The sequence below is a fragment of the Myodes glareolus genome, chromosome 25, assembly GCF_982192425.1.
Source record: "Myodes glareolus chromosome 25, mMyoGla1.1, whole genome shotgun sequence".
Lineage (NCBI taxonomy): Eukaryota > Metazoa > Chordata > Mammalia > Rodentia > Cricetidae > Myodes > Myodes glareolus.
Window position 1 is genome coordinate 2427456 of NC_142050.1, and position 18709 is coordinate 2446164.

Below are 18709 nucleotides of genomic sequence, written 5' to 3' on the forward strand. Positions count from 1 at the left end.
ACATGTGCTCAACTATGTTCATTGCAGCATTGTTTGTCACAGTCAAAATGTGGAAACAACCCAAATGTCCCTTGACCGAAGACTGTATAAGTAAAATGTAGTACATTTACACAATGGAGAAAAAAATAACGACATCTTGAATTTTGTAGGCAAATGGATGGCACTATAAAACATCATTTTGAGTGAGGTAACCTAGACCCAGAAAGACAAGTATCACATGTACTCACTCATAAGTGGCTTTAAACATAAAGCAAAGAAAACAAGCCCACAATTCATACTCTCAGAGAACCTAGACAACAATGAGGACCCTAAGAGATCTAATCTACATGGGAAGTAGAAAAAGATAAGATCTCCTGAATAAATTGGGAGCATAGGGACCATGGGAGAGGGTCGAAGTGGAGGAGAGAGGCAGGGAAGGGAGCAGAGAAAAGTGTAGAGCTCAATAAAAATCAATTAAAAAGAGTTAATTACCATCCCTTTTATATTCAGAATTGACAGATTGGTTCAAGGATGAGAAACTCTAGTAGAGTAAATTCTGATTCTCTATAACACTTCTGTGAATTTTGCAGTTATATTCTGAGAGGGTATCATTTTACCATCAGAGACTCACTGTTCTGCTTAATTGTCATAGCATTGAGCCATCTCCTTGTCACAACTGAATCTCATGCTCTGTTTTATGATGTGAAGATCAGTTTACTGATCTTTGAGACAACATCTGATCACATGTGAAACACTTTGTGGATCAAATGCTGAACAGGGTATGGACATAAAAAGAGAATTGATTTTTTCACAGCATTCCTTGTAATGATTAATCTTCATTATAAAATTGAGCAACTACATTTTCTTTCTTTCTTTCTTTTTTTATTAAAAATTTCTACCTCCTCCCCTCCTCCTACTTCCTTCCCCACCCCTCCCACCACCCCTCCTCCCCCTAATTCCCCAGGCCAAAGAGCAGTCAGGGTTCCCTACCCTATGGGAAGTCCAAAGTCCTCCTTGCTCCCCCCAGGTCCAGGAAGGTGAGCATCCAAACAAACAAGGCTTCCACAAAGCCCATCCATGCAGTAGAATCAAAGCCCAGTGCCACTGTCCTTGTCTTCTCAGTCAGCCTCCACCATCAGCCACATTCAGAGAGTCCAGCTCGATTACATGCTACATCAGTCCCATTTCAACTGGCCTTGGTGATCTCACATTAGATCTGTACCACTGTCTCAGTGGGTGAACACACCCCTCACGGTCCTGACTTCCTTGCTCATGTTCTCCCTCTTTCTGCTCCTCATTAGGATCTTGGGAGCTCAGTCCAGTGCTCCAATGTGGATCTCTGTCTCCATTTCCATCCATCAATAGATGAAGGTTCTACGGTAATAAGCAAGATATTCATCAGTGTGGTGATAAGAGAAGGCCAGTTCAGGCACCCTTTCCTTTGCTCAGGGAACAAGCTGGGGACATCTCCTTGAACACCTGAGAACCCCTATAGAGTCAAGTCTCTTGCCAACCCTAAAATGGCTCCCTTAATTAAGATATCTACTTCCCTATTCCCACATCCACCCCTCCTTCATCCCAATCATCCCATTCCCTCAATCTTTCCCATCCTCCCCTTCTCCTTTCTCTCCCCCCATCTCCCATTATCCCCACCTCACCCCACCCCCATGCTCCCAACCCCTGCCTGGCAATTTTGTCAACTTCCAATATCCAGGAGGATAACTATATGATTTTCTTCAGGTTCACTATCTTATTTAGTTTGTCTAGGCTCAATGTCTTTTATTTATGGCTAGAATCCTCTTATGAGTGAGTACATACCATATTCCTCTTTTTGGGTCTGAGTTACCCCACTCAGTAAAGCATTTTCTATTTCCATCCATTTGCATGCAAACTTCAAGATGTCATTGTTTTTTTACTGCTGAGTAGAACTCTAAAGTGTATATGTTCCGCACCTTCTTTATCCATTCTATTGAGGGGCACCTAGGTTGTTTCCAGGTTCTGGCTATTACAAATAGTGCTGCTATGAGCATAATTGAACAAATGCTTTTGGAGTATGATTGGGCATCTCTTGGGTATATTCCCAAGAGGGGAATTGCTGGGTCCTGAGGGAGGTTGACTCCCAGTTTCCTGAGAAACCGCCACACTGATTTCCACAGTGGCTGCACAAGTTTGCATTCCAATGGATGAGTGTTCCCCTTACTCCACATCCTCTCCAGCATAGGCTATCTTTGGTGTTTTTGATTTTAGCCATTCTGACAGGTATAAGATGGTATCTCAAAGTTGTTTTGCTTTGCATTTCCCTGATTGCTAAGGAGGTTGAGCATGACTTTAAGTGTCTTTTGGCCATTTGAACTTCTTCTGTTGAGAATTCTCTGTTCAGTTCAGTGCCCCATTTTTAAATTGGGTTAATTAGCTTTTTAAAGTCTAGTTTCTTGAGTTCTTTATATATTTTGGAGATCAGACCTTTGTCTGATGAGGGGTTGGTGAAGATCTTCTCCCAGTCAATAGAATGCCTTTTTGTCTTAATGACAGTGTCCTTTGCTTTACAGAATCTTCTCAGTTTTAGGAGGTGCCATTTATTAATTGTTTCTGTTATTGTCTGTGCTACTGGGGTTCTACATAGGAAGAGGTCTCCTGTGCCCATGTGTTGTAGACTACTTCCCACTTTCTCTTCTATCAGATTCAGTGTGGTCAGATTAATATTAAGGTCTTTAATCCTTTTAGACTTGAGTTTTGTGCATGGTGATAGAAATGGATCTATTTTCATTCTTCTACAGGTTGACATCCAGTTATGCCAGCACCATTTGTTAAAGATATTTTCTTTCTTCCATTGTATAATTTTAGCTCCTTTGTCGAAAATCAGTTGTTCATACATTTGTGGATCAATATCTGGGTCTTCGATTCGATTCAATTGTTCAACATTCCTGTTTTGTGCCAATACCAAGCTGTTTTCATTACTATAGCTCTGTAATAGAGTTTGAAGTCAGGGATGGTAATGCCTCCAGAAGTATTTTTATTGTATTGGATTCTTTTGGCTATCCTGGGTTTTTTGTTTTTCCATATAAAGTTGATTATTGTTCTCTCAAAGTCTGTGAAGAATTTTGTTGGAATTTTGATGGGGATTGCACTGAATCCTTAGACTGCTTTTGATAGAATTGCCATTTTTACTATGTCCATCCTACCAATCCAAGGGCATGGGAGATCCTTCCATTTTTGGGTATTCTCTTCAATTTCTTTCTTTAAAGACTTAAAGTTCTTGTCAAATAGATCTTTCACTTCCTTGGTTAGAGTTGCCCCAAGATAATTAATGCTATTTGTGGCTATCATGAAAGGTGATGTTTCTCTGATTTCCTCTCTGCTTCTTTATTCTTTGTGTATAGAAGGGCTACTGATTTTTTTTTGTAGTTCATCTTGTATCCTGTCATATTACTGAAGGTGTTATCACCTGTGGATTTCTTTGGTAAAGTTTTTTGGGTCGCTTATGTACACTATCATATCATCTGAATATAACAAAAGTTTGACTTCTTTCTTTCCATTTCGAATCCCCTTGATCTCTTTATTGTAACATGAGGGTCCGGCTTGTTGGGGTTTCTGTCCCACCCGGTACCCCACAGCCAGAACTTCCAAGGAAAAAAATCACACACAGGACTCCATAAGGTTATAAACTGATTGGCTCATTAGGTCAGGTTTCTTGTTAGTTCTTATGACTTATCTTAACCCATTATTCTGATCTATGTTAGCCATATAGCTCCGTACCTTTCTCAGCTGGGCAAGTTACATGCTGTCTCTTCGGTGGTCTGCGCAGGAGTGGCTGAGGGCTTCCTGTGTCCCAGAATACTCCCAGTCTCTTTGCTCCACCCCTACTTCCTGTCTGGCTTTCCCGCCTATACTGCCTGCCTGACCAATCAGCGTTTTATTAAAATATGATTGACAGAATAAAGACAATTCTCCCGCACCACTTTATGTTGTCTTATTGTTATTGCTAGAACTTCAAGCACTATATTGAAGAGGTATGGAGAGAGTGGACAGCCTTGTCTTTTTCCTAATTTTAGTGGGATGGCTTTTAGTTTCTCTCCATTTAATTTAATGTTAGCTGTCGGCTTGCTGTATATTGCTTTTATTATATTTAGGAATGAACCTTGTATCCCTAATCTCTCCAAGACCTTTATCATAAAGGGGCAGTGAATTTTGTCAAATACTTTTTCAGCATCTAATGAAATGACCATATTGTTTTTTCTTTCAGTTTATTTATATGATGGATTACATTGTTAGATTTTCATATGTTTAAACAGCCCTGTCTCTCTGGGATGAAGCCTACTTGATCATAATGTATAAGTTTTTGGATGTGTTCTTGGATTCTGTTTGCCAGTATTTTATTGAGAACTTTTGCATCGATGTTCATGAGGGAGATTGGTCTGTAATTCTCTTTCTTGGTGAAGTCTTTGTGTGGTTTTGGTATCAGGGTAACTGTAGCTTCAAAAATGGAGTTAGGCAATGACTCTTCTGTTTTGATTTTGTGAAACACATTAAGGAGTATAGGTATTAGCTCCTCTTGGAAGTTCTGGTAGAATTCTGCATTTAAACCATCTGGTAGTAGGCTTTTTTTGGTAGGGAGGTTTCTGATGACAGCTTCTAATTCCTCGCGACTTACAGGTTTATTTAAACTGTTCACCTGGTCTTGATTTAATTTTGGTATATGGTACTTATCTTAAAAAGTGTCCATTTCTTTCACATTTTCCAATTTTGTGGCATACAGGTTTTTGTAGTAAGATCTAATGATTCTCTAAATTTCCTCTGTGTCTGTGGTTATGATCTCTTTTTATTTCTGATCTTGTTAATTTGTGTATTCTCTCTCTGCCGTTTGATTAGTTTGGCTAGGGGTTTGTCAATCTTGTTGATTTTCTCCAGGAACCAGCTTTTTGTTGCCTTGATTATTTGGATCGTTTTCTGTGTTTCTATTTTTGTTGATTTCAGCTCTCAGTTTGATTATTTCCAGTCTTCTACTCCTCCTGGGTGAATCTGTTTCTTTTTTTTCCTAGAGCTTTCAGGTGTCCTGTTAAGTCTCTAATGTGTGCTTTCTCTGTTTCCTTTATGTGGGCACTTAGTGCTATGAGCTTCCCTCTTAGCACTGCTTTTATAGTGTCCCATTGGTTTGGGTATGATGTGTCTTTGTTTTCATTGAATTCAATGAAGATTTTAATTTCTTTCTTTATTTCTTCCTTGACTCAGTGGTGGTTCAGTAGTTGACTGTTCAGTTTTCATGAGTTTGTAGGCTTTCTGGAGTTAGAATTGTTGTTGAATTTTAGCTTTATTCCATGGTGATCCGATAGTACACAGGTGGTTACTACAATTTCTCTCTATCTTTGGATGTTTGCTTTGTTACCAATTTTTGAGAAGGTTCTATGTGATGCTGAGAAGAAGGTATATTCTTTTCTGTTTGGGTGGAATGTTCTATAGATGTCTGTTGGATCCATTTGGTTCATTACATCTGATAGTTCTCTTATTTCTGTGTTAAGTTTCTGTCTGGTTGACTTATCCATTGGTGAGAGTAGAGTGTTGAAATCTCCCACTATTAGAGTGTGTGGTTTGATGTATGCTTTGAGTTCTAGTAATGTTTCTTTTGCATAAGTGGGCACTTTTATATTTGGGGCAAAAATATTCAGGATAGAGACTTCCTCCTGATGAATTGTTCCTGCTATGAGTGTCCATCTCCATCTCTTCTGATTAATTTTAGTTTGAAATTAATTTTATTAGATATTAGTATAGCCACACCCACTTGTTTCTTTGGTCCATTTGGTTAGAAAACCTTTTCCCAACCCTTTACTCTGAGGTAGTGTCTAACTTTGAGTTTGAGGTGTGTTTCTTATAGACAGCAGAATGTTGGATCCTGATTTCATATCCATTCTCTTAACCTGTGTCTTTTTATAGGTTAATTGAGTCCATTGATATTAAGTGATATTAATGACCAGTGGTTGTTAACTCCGGTTATATTTCTGGTGGTAGAGTTTGTGGTTTCCTTTCTTTGAGCTGTGCTGGTGGAGGATTTTCAGATGCTTGTGTTATTATGGGTCTTATTGGCTTCCTTGGTTTGTGATTTTCCTTCTACTATTTTCTGTAAGGCTGGGATTGTGGCAACGTATTGTTTAAATTTGTTTTTGTCCTGGAATATCTTGTTTTCTCCATCGATGGTGAGTGCAAGCTTTGTTGGGTATAGTAGTCTGGGTTTGCCTCCATGGTCTCTCAGTGTCTGAAGCACATCTATCCAAGACCTTCTGGCTTTCATGGTTTTCATTGAGAAGTCAGGCGTAATTCTGATAGGTTTCCCTGTATATGTTACTTGACCTTTTTCCTTTGCAGCTGTTAATATTTGTTCTTTATTCTGTATGTTTTGTGTTTTGATTATTTTATGACGAGGGGAGGCCTTTTTTTTGATTCAGTTATTTGGTGTTCTGTATGCTTCTTGTACCTTCATAGGAATATCCTTCTTTAGGTTGGGAAAGTTTTCTTTAATGATTTTGTTGAATATATTTTCTGGGCCTTTGAACTGTAATTCTTCTTCTTCTTCTACCCCTATTATTCTTAGGTTTGGTCTTTTAACGGTGTCCCAGATTTTCTGAATGTTTTGTGTTAAGAATTTTTAAAATTTGTTTTGTTCTTTAATCAGTGAGTTTATTTCATCTATAGTATCTTCAGTGTTTGAGATTCTTTCTTCTATCTCTTGTATTCTACTGGTAATACTTGTCTCAATAGTTCCTGTTCGTTTACCCATATTTTCCATATCTTCTAGTCTTCCCTCGGTTTGTGTTTTCTTCATTACCTCCATTTCATTTTTCAAGTCTTGAACTGTTTCCCTTACTTGTTTGATGGCTTTTTCTTCATTTTCTTATTTTTCTTGGGTATCTTTGAGAGATTTATTCATTTTGTCTACCTTTATTGTTTGTCATCTCTATTTCTTTATTGTAATTTTCCACTTCCTGTTTAAGTTCCTCTATTATTTTCATAATGTTCTGTTTAATGTCTATTTCTTCTATTTCTTCTGGAGTAGGGAGTTCAATTCTTTTTGTTTCGTGATCCCTGGATCTGGTGATGTCATGTTGCCTTTCAGGTTGTTGGAGGAATTCTTGCATTGGTACCTGCCCATCTTGTCCTTCAAATGGAGCCAGGAGAGTCTTGGTGTCTTGGTCCAGTCTTTGCTGTGACTGACTCTCTGGGTTGATATTTTCAGTACAGAAGCTGTTCCTGTCTGGATGAAACCCCTCAGCACAGACGCAGGGTCTCCTGGTAGTCCAAGGACACTGGATACAAAAGGGTGATCGTGGGGGCAGGGCAGGGTCGAGTGAGACACAGAGGACCCTGCAGCAAGAGCTGGCTGGGGGGCTGTGCTCTCTTCCGGGACAGTCTGCCCCCTGATCCCCTAATAGTACACATTCCCCCCTCTGGATGGAACTCCTCAGCACTGAAACAGGGATCGCTGGTAGTCCAAGGGCACGGCAGACAAAAGGGCGGATGTGGGGGCGCAACTGCATTTTCTTGAGTAGCACAAAGTGAATTGCTTCCAAACATAAGAAGCATGTTTCTATTGGATGAGAGTGTTTCACCAAGTTATCTCTCAAATACTCCTCTGGAACAAACTGTTCATACAGTTAAAGTATACAAAATAATCTACTTAACTCGCTGAACTACTTTCTGTGGATCAACATTACACATTAATTTTCTTCCTGGTTAACTTTCATTTACCTGAAAATGAGATAAAACGAATAACAAAAGAAAAATAAGTCAGAGACTTTTAAATATAATCTCTGTTAAATGTTCATGCAGTTCTTTTATACGAAGCTATAAAGAAAACAGTCCTTAGCTGAGGGTATAAACCTATTAAATTAGAGGAGTATTTCAAAATGGTGGCCAAGTTGTGGTTTAGAAGGTTTATTTGCTGTGTATTTGTTTGTTTTTATCTCAGAACGCAAACTGTGGAGAGAGCAAATGAAGTCACACTAAAACCCTCCCGTTGCTAGCTTCCTGGTTGTGTTCATTGGTGTTTGCCTTGGCATCTTCCCCAGTTACACTACCCGGTATGGACACTCTGCCTACTCAGCCTCATGTCCTAACCATCAGCAGCTCTGTAGAGTTAGAACATTTTATTATTTCTTAAAAGATCTCTCTCTCTCTCTCTCTCTCTCTCTCTCTCTCTCTCTCTCTCTCTCTGTGTGTGTGTGTGTGTGTATGTACATATGTGCATGCAGATGTGTGTGAGAGTATGTGTTTGCTTATGTGTGTATATCTGTTTACATGTGAACAGAGTGCTCACAGAAAGCAGAAAGAGAGTATTCACTCTCTTGGAGCTGGAGTTCTAGGTATTTGTGAGCAACTCAGTATGACTGCTAGGATCTGAACTCTGATCCTCAAATCAGGCAGCAAGTGCTCTTAACTGCTGAGCCATCTCTTCAGCCTCAGTTAAGAAATTTTATTTATAAGTTTTTCACTAATATTACATAAGGTTTTCTGAAAACACTCACATGATTCCTTTTTTATATCACAACTCCTTGGAAGTTCTATTTTCCTTTGTGTTTCATGTGTCCCAGTCACATTATGAAAGAGCTATTACTGCCAAACAAATGGAAACAGGCTCTAGGAAACAAGAAATAATAAAGATACTATGTACTTGCAGATTTGCAAGACATTGATTTATTGCTAAGAAAATTAAGGATTAAAGAATTTTGTGTGTCATCAAGATCAAACATTACTCCAGTAGCATTAAATCCTCTTTCTAATCCACTTAGTTAGGTCTTTAGCAAGCTTCCTGCCTTATTATTATTCCATAGGAAACAATGAGGATGCTTCTCAGCAGATGCTAGAACTAGTGAGTTGAAGTTTGATTTCCATTTGCCTTCCTGTGGTTCTCAACTGTCCTAATGTTGCAACCCCGTAATACAGGTCTTCATGTTGTCATGACCCCTGATCATAAAATTGTTCTTGTTGTTACTTTATGACTGAAATTTTTCTGTTGTTATGAATAGTAACCTAAGTATCTGTTATGCAGGATATCTGATATTCAGCCCTGTGAAAGTGTTGTTCGACCCCAAGGGTTGTTACCTACAGGTTGAGAAACACTCCTGTAGAGATTTAATATGCTTTTGTGTTGACAACACTGACATACACCTGAAGATAATCAAAGAATTTTTTTGCAATGAGAAGGTATATTTATATTCTTACCTACATGCATAAGAGAAATATAAAAATAAAGTAACAAATTATACATGGCATGAAAGATTCATTTTTAAGTTTTGGATACTCAGTGTTGTTCAGGATATTCATATGATGGGTTTAAGGACTCAAGTATTTTTCTTCACATGACACTATAAGGTAGACCTATTTAGGCCTGGATATCAGTTGGGTTAACAAAGTATATTCAAATTTTTCTCAAGACATCACAGTGACACATTATTTTAGAAAAATTTTGATTTTAATCATAAACAAGCATGCTAGAAGAAATAGAAAAGGAGCAAATTCCTAGGAAAAAGTATTGTTTTCATGGACCCATCCTTCAAAAATCTGTGTACTGCCTTTGAAGGCACCTACTGAGAGAACTTTCCTCTCTGGGTAATGGCATGGGTTTGCTCCATTCTTTTTAAGGAAAGACTTCCATTGGTCTTCATGAGTTGATTAATTTATTCAAAACATACCAAGTAAATTTCTTAATGACTGCAATAGGAAATAGAAATATGCCCAAAATTTTCAAATAACGAAGACACACAGAGCTCCTAGAGGAAAGCTCACGTCATCACTCAGGAGCTTGCCAGCTTCATGCTATCAACAAGAACGGGGACAAAGAGACTGCAATAGTGCTGCTATGGGCTGTCACCACAGCCTGAATGAGCAAAACAAGAAATCAAAGGAGTTCTCCCAAATTGTGTTATTGTTTCTGAGACATTTCTCCAAGTGTTTTATTATAACACTATACCAGGGTGACTTGCTGGTTGTTTGATCAGAATGCAGTTATTGTATGAGTTAATTGTGGTTTGTATAAGAAAAGGTAGGTTCATGGTCTTTCAAAACATGTAAATTAAGTACAGGAAATAATAACTAGAACTTGATTATCTTAAAAAAATAGAAAGAAAGAAAGAAAGAAAGAAAGAAAGAAAGAAAGAAAGAGACCATGACAATGCAAACCAGAATGTGAAGCAATTTATCCCCCACTGCCCAAGAGTTGTGAAGAGAAAATGAAGAGAGCATCCACAGTCTAGAAGGCAGGTCTGCTACAGGAGTTAGCATCAAGGATACAGGAAGGACAGAAAATGGCAGAAGACGGAATCAGTGGGATACTTGGTCTCTGCATAGATGCAATCAGAGGTAGAAGGAAGGAAAGAGCACACAGGATTTTTATGATGCTTCTGCCTTCCTGTCCTTTTTGCTGTACTTCTCACTGGGGACATGCCTACTTGGAAGTCAAAAAACAAGACTGACAATTAATACAATGTGAAAAAACAAAAAAAAAGATGAAAGGCTGGAGATAATTTATACCACAAACACTCACTAATACATATGAGTACCCTGAGAAATTCAAGGAAGACAGTATTTGTCATCTATATGAAAGAATCAAATAACAAGTGACACTTACAATCACAATAAGAAGCATGTTAATTGGTTTTCCAGAAGACCAAAGAGAAAGAAGGAAACCACTGTACTTTACCCAAAGACTGAGGATGTAACTCAGTAGTAGGCAAGTACCTAGCGTATGCAAGCCCCTTAGTTCAGTTTCCTGCATGGCAAATGTAGTAAAATAAATACAAAAAGTTGAGGCAGGACCAAGCTTTTCCCTGATTGTATCAACTTGATAGCCATACTTTGATACTTGATATGCCATACTTTCAAGGAAGACCTCACCCTCCTAAATGGGGACAGAGGAGGATAAGATGGAGGAGTAGAATGGATATGGGATGAGGGAACAGGAGGAGAGAAGGGAGGAGAAACAGTGGTTGCTATGTAAAATAAATAAAAATTTTAATAAAAAATAAAGAAAGGTAAATACAACAAAATAAAATAAAACAATCAACCAAACATATAAATAGGTAAATGACCAGTGAGATGGTTCAGTAGTTCTGAGCACTTTCCACTAAATTTGACAACTTGAATTTGATCCCTGGGACCCATATGGTGGGAGCAAGGAGGCAGTCCCCATAGGTTGTTTTCTGACTGCCTCAGTATGCTCTGGGTTGTCCCCCTACACATGTGCCCAATTAAATTAAACTAAATTAAAAAATATAATTACCCAAATATTTTAACCTTAATTTCATTTTACTTCTGATAATTACTAAATGTTTATACAGATAATAATTGCATCCTTATAGTCACATTAATATTCATGAATTTGACTTTTTTATTTTTTATTACTTTATAAATAATACCAATCAAAATTTCCACCTCCTCCCCTCCTCCCACTTTCCTCCCAGCTTCCCCTTCCCCCTCCCCCCACCCCCTCCAGTCCTGAGAGAGGGCAAGGTATTATGCCCTGTGGAAAGTCCAAGGACCTCCCACCTCCATCCAAGCTTAGAAAGGTATGCATCCAAATAAAATAGGATCCCAAAAAGCCAGTACATGCAGTAGAGACAAATCCCAGTGCCATTATCATTGTCTTCTCAGTCTATCCCAATTGTCAGCCACATTCTGAGGGACCAGTTTGATCCCATGCTCCTTCATTCCCAGTCTAGCTGGATTTGGTGAGCTTCCACTAGGTCAGGCAGACTGTTTTAGTGGGTGGACTAACCCCTCGTGGTCCTGACTTCCTTGCTCATATTCTCCCTCCTTCTGCTCTTCAACTGAACCTTGGGAGCTCAGTCCAGTGCGCCAATGTGGGTCTCTGTCTCTATCTCCATCCATCTTGGGACAATGGTTCTATGGTGATATTGAAGATAGTCATTAGTCTGACTATGGGACAAGGCCAGTTCAGGCACCCTCTCCTCCACTGCTCAGGGTCCTAGCTAGGGTCATGCCCGTGGACATCTGGGGTTCCCTCTAGAGCCAAGTCTCTTGCAAACTCCAAATGGCTCCCTCAATTAAGGTATCTCCTTCCCAGCTCCCATTTGTCCTTCCTCCATCTCAACTATCCCATGCCCCCAAGCTCTCTCCAACCCTCCACTTCTCCCCCACTCCTCTCTCCTTCCTGCCACCCCACCCCCACCACCATACTCCCAACTTTTGCCTGGCAATCTTGTCTCCTTCCAATTTCCAGGAGATATATTTCCAGAACCATATATATATATATATGGTTCACCTTATTATTTAGCTTCTCTAGGATCACAAACTATGCTCAATGTCCTTTGTTTATGGCTGGAATCCACTAATGAGTGAGTATAGGAGACTGCTTCCTTTGTATAACCCCAGTAACACAGACAATGAGAACAACAATAAATAAATGGACTCTCCTGAAACTGGGAAGCTTCTGTAAAGCAAAGAACACAGACAAAAAGGCAACCTACTGAATGGGAGAAGATCTTCACCAATCCCGCAACAGACAAAAGTCTGATCTCCAAAATATATAAAGAACTCAAAAAACTAGATATTAAAATTCTAAATAACCCAATTAAAAATGGGGTTCTGAACTGAACAGAGAATTTTCAACAGAAGAATTTCAAATGGTCAAAAGATACTTAAGGTCATGTTCACCTTTCTTAGATATCAGGGAAATGCAAATCAAAACAACTTTGAGATACCATCTTACACCTGTCAGAATGGCTAAAATCAAAAACACCAATGATAGCTTATGCTGGAGAAGATGTGGAGTAAAGGGAACACTCATCCATTGTTGATGGGAATGCAAACTTGTGCAACCACTTTGGAAATCAGTGTGGCGGTTTCTCAGAAAATTGGGAGTCAACCTACCTTAAGATCCAGCAATATCACTCTTGGGAATATACCCATTAGATGCCCAATCATATTACAAAAGCATTTGTTTAACTGTGGTCATACCAGCACTATTTATAATAGCCAGAACCTGGAAACAACCTAGATGCCCCTCAATGGAAGAATGAATAAAGAAAGTGTGGAATATATACACATTAGAGTACTACTCAGAGGTAAAAAACAATGACATCTTGAATTTTGTATGCAAATGGATGGAAATAGAAAACACTATTCTGAGTAAGATAACCCAGACCCAAAAATATGAATATGGTATGTACATATTCATTAGAGATTGGCTTTTATTAGCATGGTGTTGCCACATAAGTGATAGCATCTGGCAATAATTTCCAAGTAATTTAGCCATATATATGGTGACAATTTCCTTTTTTACTCAGACACAGATATCGTCTCAGAGAATTCCAGACTCTTTTATTCTCTAGCCAAGAATTTTCCTGTCTCTGAGACAAAATATTTTAGTAGTAAAGGCGATGGCAGTTTTAGAGTTTTACACATCTAGTTGTATGATTAGGCATATTAGAACAGGGTTAGATGTTAAGTCATCACAGTTAGGAACTCTTGGCTATAAACTTCTCCAAGGATTTCACTAGTCAAGGAGAAATAGGAATAAGGTATGATGTGGTTGCTGGGAGAAGTCATAAAACAGCAAAGAGGAGAATTTTAAATTCCTCAAGAATGTTTTATTATTTAAATTTTAATTAATGTACTTTGAAGCTTTGATATGATTAAGAGTATGCATGCTTGTGGTTTTGCTTTCTTGATGGACTGTTTATTTAGTCATTAAACTGTTTCCAATGATACTTTCACTTTCCTGCAGTCACACAGCTTTCTTATGCTTAGTATTTGAAGAAAAATGTCTCCTCACTTCTGTTTTCGACCTTTCTGTGTCTTTATCATGAAGGTTTGTTTCTTATAAACAGTTTATTCTTAGATCGTAGACTCTTACTTAGTATAGTAAGTCTCAGTCTTTCAGTTGTAATGGTTATTCCATTTACATTTAATGTATTCATTAATGTGGTATGTTTTTTTTTTAAGTTTGGTAATATATCATATATATCTTATCCCATCCCTCATTTTTTCATCATTTTGGTAAGTACAACTATTTTGCATTCCATTTTACCTTCTGGATTGACTTTTTAACTAGTCGCTATATGTTTTGTTACTTGTTCAAGTAATTACTAGGTTAGAAATCACTAAATTTATACAGCTTTTAAGTAATAAAAGATTACTTCATAACCTATGTAAAAATCTATAAAACTTATAATAGTATAATTCCACTTATTTTTCATATCATTTGTTTCTGGATTATTTTGTTTAATCCATATACTTTCATTTTTTAATTCATATACTTTTTCATACTTTCCTTTCTACATTCACATATTTATGTGTACATGTATGGTGTGTGTGTGTGTGTGTGTGTGTGTGTGTGTGTGTGTGTGTGTTCGGAGGAGGCAAGTGCCTACCAATATGTACGTGTGGAAGTCAAGTGACAACTTGAGGAATTAGGTTCTCTTTTTCCACCATGTGGATCTCAAGGATTAAACTCAGGTCATCAGAATTAGCAGCAGACACCTTTACACACAAAGCTTCTCTTTTACTCCTTTGCTACTATTTATGAACAAAACCCAAACTCTTCAAATGTCTTGCACCTAGATGAAGAGGTGGTCAATCAATGGCTTCTGGGGAGGGCATTCTTTTTTTCCAATGACAAGCCTCTTGATAGGTTGTGCAATCCCTAGTGGTGAGTCCTTAACACATATATGAGCAATACCAAATAAGCTCAGTAGGATACACAGACATACATGTGTGTTTGTGTGTGTGTGTGTGTGTGTGTGTGTGTGTGTGTGAAGGGTGGATTTGCTGGATACAAATTTTCTTAGCTTTTGATTATCTTATCATTCTTTCGTACTTTTCCATAGAGACAGATCCTTAGATATGAGAATTTTACCTGTTTTCCTATTAGTACTTTAAAAGTATTCATCTAACTTAATATCATTTCTTCTATGAAAGTCAGTATCCTCTTGGTGATAATAGGGCTTTTATTCTTTAGCTATCTTTAGGAATTATTCTTTATTTACAATTTTAAGAATTTGATTATGCTGAACCCAGGGGTAGGTTTTTTTGTATGCATCTTATTTTCTGTGGTGAACATTTGGGGCTAAGGTGTTGATGTCTGTTGTGCATTCTGAAGGTCCCAGCTGTCATCATAAACTACTTTCTGCTCACACTTTGTTCATTTGTAAGTGTGATCATAATATGCCCTTGTTCAGTTCTGTTCACTTCTTTCTCCCTTGAGTTTTAGGAGGGATTCTTTTATTCATCACATCTTCCAGCTTCCTCGTTTTTCTCCTAATATTAAACACACCCTATGAATTTTGACTTTTTGATATGGCACCCTTCATTATGATTGTTTCTGGTCTTTTATTATATCTTTTGTTTTATATTCAACTTATTCATCTAAACACAGATTTTATCAACCTTTTCCGCAATAACTCCATGTATTTGTGAACTATTTTTAAGCCCTGGTCAATATTATCATGATCTTGAAAATCTATAATGATACATTTGTAACTGCTCTTTCTTTCCATCATGAGTCATATTTCCTTACATTTTTTTACATTTCCAATGCTTTTCAATACATACTGAAATTTTTGTATAAAATCATTTTCAGAAGCAGACATACACAAAAATCATTTTCTTCATAAAGTGTTAGCCATATCTTCAAAGCTGCTAGAGATGAAAGACCACCTGGTAAGTGGAGGAGTGGACCTGAAGTCTGTAGGCCTTGATTTATTTCACCATGAACATGAAACATTTTTACTTTGAGATGAAGCAATCCCCTTTGGTATAATCGGTAACATAAACATCAAGAGCCTTCTGGAAGACCGCCGGCTTGTCAGTAAGGTGCCAATCTGTGGAAACAGAAGGTGATTTTTGTGGTTTATATAACTGCAAAGACTTGAAAAACAGTGACCATTTTCAGATATTTTAGTTTTAATTTTTCGTTCTCCCATCATCTGTTGCTCTTCTGTCTCTGTCTGTCTTTCTCTGTCTTCTTTCTCTTTCTCTCTCTCATGTGTGTGTATGTGTCCATTTACATAGTCCCAAGGTCTCATCATGACATTAGGAGAACAGCCATTCTCCATCTCTGCAGGACAGCAGAGTCTTGGAAGAGACTGTCATTCACACTGGTGGTGAAATAGGAAAGAATTTTTTTAAAAGATGGAAATGTATTTACCATTCCACTACCAAGTTTCTGGAAGGGTTGGTGTCTGATAAAGGGTTGCAGATGGCTGCTTTCTTACTGCCTTTGCTCTGTGTGTGAGGTTGTATTTTGCTTTTACTTCCTTGTAAGAACATACATCTTGGGATCTGGTGAGATGTTGTAACAGATAAAAGAAGTTCTTACCAAGAAAGACTGGCACCTGGATTTGACTCCCAGAGCCCAAATAAATGTAAAAAGAAAGATTTGACTGCACAAAATTGTCTTCTGACCTTTATACGTATCATGCTCCCACCCATACTAATAATAATACAAAATTTAAAAACTAAAAGCTATTATTCTTACCAAGTTTAGTGGTGCGTGCTTGTTGCAATGAGCAGGGTAGCTTGTTGATTATGGGCCGCTGGGCTACCTTAGACCTGAAATAATCTCACAGAAACTGTATTATTTAAATCACTGCTTTGCCCATTAGCTCTAGTTTCTTATTGGCTAACTCTTACATCTGGATTTAACCCATTTCTATGAATCTGTGTATTGCCCCATGGCAGTGGTTTACTGGCTAAAGTTCCCAGTGTCTGTCTCAGGTGGCTCCATGGCTTCTTTCTCACTCTGCTTTCCTCCTCCCATGCTATAGACCAGACATGTTCTTTATTCATTAAACAATAAGAGCAATACATAGAGAGAAGTACCTCACACACTATATTCGTATAATGCCAGAACTCAAAGTGTCAAGGCAGAAATATTTGTAAATTTACAGCAAGCCTTGCATACATAAAATGTTCCAGGCCAGGCAGAACTACACAGTAAACTCCTGTCTCAAAAAACAAATAAATAAACAATAACAACAAAACACACACAACAAACTAAAATAAAGCAAAATAAAACTAAAATAAATTAATTAATCCCACCGGATTAGGGCTCCAACTTTACAATCTCAGTTAACTCAATTATCTTCTTATATTAATGGCATACTTGGGATTAAGTCTCAATTTGTACATTTTTGGGAAGGTGCCAGACACAAAAATCTCATTCATCAAACTTTCTGACTTCCTATTTTCTCACTTTCTTCTTGACTCAGCGATTCCATTGCTGATATCTACAGTAACCTTAATGATACCAGTCAGTCACATAAGTCAGCCTCCTACCTGTCTGTGGCCTTAAATCCCATCATTATTATCAATTCATACTCTTTAAGTGTCAATTTATCGTTAGGCCCCGTATCTTAGCACTGTGCAGCTTGCCCTATCATACTATCAGTGAGAGCCTACAAAGAACCCCACAGCTTCCTTCCTTCTTACCTCTCTATCTTTTCTCTCTGAGATATCTACCTTTCCACCAGCTGTTTCACATCTGTAGACGGGTGCTGTTTATCCCTTACTGCATGACAAATGATCTGTCACTTTTAGGACTGTGATAGCTCATCACTAGTCTTTGGGGATGACTCATGACCTCATTGGGCTTTGTTGCAATCTCTTGACCTATATTGTTATATACTTGTTAGAACTAAAACTGTTTTTTTTAAAGAATTTAAGCAATCTTGTGAAATCTAGTAAATCTTTTATTTGTTGGTTATATCTCAAGTGTCTATGAGAAGCATGCAATTGGGCAGGTTACTCATTTAAAGGAAGAAAAATAATGGTGTACAGATGCTTGGGACACAGCAAATAAATCACAGTGAGGAACTCCTACCTGAACTGGATATGTGTCCCAGTTGTGTCTACTAAGGTAAATCCCATGTTAAGAAGGCGAGTATTTTTAGAACTGAGTGTTTCCTAACTGGCCATTTGTGTCAATTATGGCTTATGTTCCCATCAAAAAATCAATGAAGATCCTGCAGAATCTTTTGCAGTTAGGTAGAATGAATTGCACAATTGACAGTGAAGATTAGAGATGCTTCATCAGAAAAATAATACAGGCACCTTAAAGAAACTCTACAATAAGTTTCTTTAAAGAGCTTTATATAGAAGATTCAGAAATGCCTCCTTTTTGAAAAATGAACCCATATTTCATTCACAGTATCACGCAGCTTCATAGGATCCTACATGATGTGAACATACTGAATTTTACTGCAATATCCCAGGAGGTACAGAGCAAATCTTCAAGCAAGTTCTTCCCGAGGATACATTAAATTATCGACTTATTGCTTGGTCAGTACAGAGATCCTATAGAGACTTGTCACTCTGTTCCGAGACAGGAGGAAGATAATAGAACATGGTGCCTCTGGAGACATGTCATTCAGTTGTTGTATTACTCCATGTCCTCTGGAGACCAAATATTTTTCATTTCTCTTCTGTACCTTGAAGATACTGCAATGATCAGGGAGATGCCAACATCACTATACATGAGATGATAATTAATACCAGTCAGTTCTACTTTTTGCTTGAGAATTTATGAACAGTAAATAAAAATTGTTTTGTTTGCTGAGCCAGGCGAATCAAACACCTATAATAAAGTTAACCTGGCAGAAAACCTTCTGTGTTATATAACATCTCCAGAACAAAAAATTTCAAGTTTGGAATTTAAAAAATTGCTTTCTGTCTTTTTGTGTTATTTTTTCTTTCTGTCCTTGTGCAACAGTGTTTCATCACATTG